General features: G+C 43.8%; 1 pseudogene; it reads right to left on the bottom strand.

Annotated features, from left to right (window-relative positions):
- Window positions 1-717: 717 nt before the first annotated feature.
- LOC129412158 (zinc-binding protein A33-like) lies at window positions 718-2,180 on the bottom strand (annotated as a pseudogene).
- Between the last annotated feature and the right edge of the window lie 410 nt (window positions 2,181-2,590).

The following is a 2,590-nucleotide window of genomic DNA, read 5'->3' as shown; positions in this document are numbered from 1 at the left end:
TATTATTATCCTGTGAACTTTTTCTTTGCTCACATGAGGAACTTTTTATTTTTCTGCTTTATGATTTGAGCTGCAGATGGTTGAATAAAAAACTTTTAGAACTCATAAATTCAGACTAATTAAACTTATTTTCTGTAGCTCAGGTCTATACTTTTTTTTTTCACATTTACAGTAGTGTTCTGGGGTTAAGAGTTATTATGTCAGTGGTATAAATTAGTTAATAAACTCAATCAATAATAAATTAGAGGAGTCAAAGTCTGCTGCTAGAAAAGTACTTGAAAAGTCCAATGTAAAAGTGACTGGAGTAAATGTAGCTGAGTCGTCGTCTGAACAGTGAACTTTGACTCACAGTTTGACTTTCTACAGTTTGAACGGCGTCTTTTATTGCTCGATTATTCACAGGGTTTTATTGTGTTTTACTCTGACAGGTTCAACACACGACACGTTTCATCACATTTCATTTGGAATTTAATGTTTTTATGTTCAGACACTTTACACACAAGAATTCAACAGCAGAAACATCACTTTAAAAAAGAACAGGCTCATTTCTGTTGAGATTAAAATAAATGATTTCAACAATAACTGTTTACATCATATTTTGATCTGGTAAAATGTCCCATTCTGTTTAATTTATGGTTTAAAATACAAATGACAGTTTGTAAAATTCTCTTATGACACACAATAGTTTTATAAAAGTTTAAAAAAATCTAAAATCCTTTAATGAGCTTCACTGGAAAATATTTTAATCTCTTTGGTTTTAGCGTCACCAGATTCACCAACACCGAAATAAGGAAACATTTTCTCTGTGAATCTGTGTTTGTGAGAGCAGATCAGAGACATGTCACCAGCGTCAAAGAAAAACACTTTCCCTTCATCACAGTCCAGTCGAACTCGGATCCTCTGAGGTCTCCTCTTCAGGGACAGAGTTTTACCAACAAAACCATCAATGTATTTTCCATCACTAAGAGCTAAACACCAGAATCCATTTTCCAGAGTGATAGATCTCTCTCTCTTCCTGTCGACAGATTCTTTGGCCAAACCAATGTTCCATCTCGGATGATCTCCCACCTCCACGTCCCACTGGTGAGAGCCAGAGCTGAAGCCCTCACTGCCCAGAACCTCTGCATATTTATAGAATCTCTCTGGATTTTCAGGGACCTGTTGTTCTGTGTTTCCATATCTCACCCCCCTCAGATCCTCAGACAGATGGATCCGTCTGCCTGCAGTGTTTGGGTCCAGAGTGACTGGACTGTAGCTCACCAGGGCTCTCATCTTGTTCCAGGCGTTGAAGGCCACGTTGGCCAGGACTTTGGCCTGGTTTATCAGGAGTCCTGGTCCCAGCTGTGGGCTGTGCTGTGAGAGCAGAGTCTGTGTGTCTTTGTGAGTGTGTCTGTACTGTGTGTGAGAAAGTCCACGCTCTGTCTCTGCAGTAGATCTTCCACAGTCTGGAGGTTCTGCTCCATAGTACACAGCTCCTCCCTGATCTGCTGTAGCTGTGCTTCTATGGCCTGGGCCTGTCTGCTCTGCTCCTGTCTCAGAGCTCTGAGCACAGACTCCTCCTCCTGTTGGAGGAACCGGTGTAACCGCTCAAACTCCGCCCTGATGTGGCGTTCACAGAGCTCCACCTGCGCGTGTGCCAGCTCCTGTATTTGCTCACACTGAGTGTGTGCGTGTGAGGCCTGCTCTCTCCTCTGGGACAGAGACTGCTGCTGTGAGCGCAGCTGCTCCTTCACTTCACTCACAGCTGAGTCCACAGACACCACCTTATGCCCCGAGTGAAGAGAGAACTCACACACAGGGCACAGAGGGCGCCTCTCGTCCAGGCAGAACAGACAGAGGCGTCTGCTCTGGGTGTGAGGAGCACACCACAGGCCTCTCTCCTCCTGGAGCCTGCTCCTTCTGTGTAAAGGACAGAGTCAGTTCCTTCAGAGCAAAGTTCACATCTAGAAAGTCTTTCGAGACCTTCCTGCGACACACGGGGCAGGTCCTGGTGCTGTTCTGGTCCCAGTAGTTGTGTAGACAGACGGAGCAGAAGCTGTGGTGACAGCCCAGAGACACTGGCTCTTTAAAGGTCTCCAGACAAACAGGACAGGTCAGAAAGTCCTCCACTGCAGAGATCTTCTCCATTTGAACCAAAGAGTCCAGACTCACACGGCTGTGTCCTCTGTGTCCGACGCCCTGACAAACACTGACTGAACTTTACTCTTTACTCTGAATGAATCACTCACACCTGAGAGGAACAGCAGCAGCAGCAGGGGGCGCTGTTGCTCCATTTTACACCTTTACTGTCTTTAGTCTGTTTGTCATCGAGGTCATGTGACTGCTTCTGGGTTTAGAAGTAAAGAGTTCAAAATAAACCACACTGTGTCTTTAATGAACATGTTTTAATCCAAACGCACAAAGAGATTTACTCTTTACAAAATGTGAAAAAAACACACAAAAAACATTATTTAATCCCCCCCAAAAAAGAAATAAAGAAATTCAGAGTAAAACATGAGAACAGATAAAGAGAAGCTTTTGTTCACCAGAGACGCACTGATACTGATACTGATACTGATACTGGTATCGATATCGGTTCTGTCTGTTTTAC

This window comes from Boleophthalmus pectinirostris, unplaced genomic scaffold, assembly GCF_026225935.1.
Source record: "Boleophthalmus pectinirostris isolate CB_2022bp ecotype Guang Dong unplaced genomic scaffold, ASM2622593v1 HiC_scaffold_7, whole genome shotgun sequence".
NCBI lineage: Eukaryota > Metazoa > Chordata > Actinopteri > Gobiiformes > Gobiidae > Boleophthalmus > Boleophthalmus pectinirostris.
The sequence above is the reverse complement of the archived record's forward strand: the minus strand, read 5'-3'. Positions and strand labels throughout refer to the sequence as shown.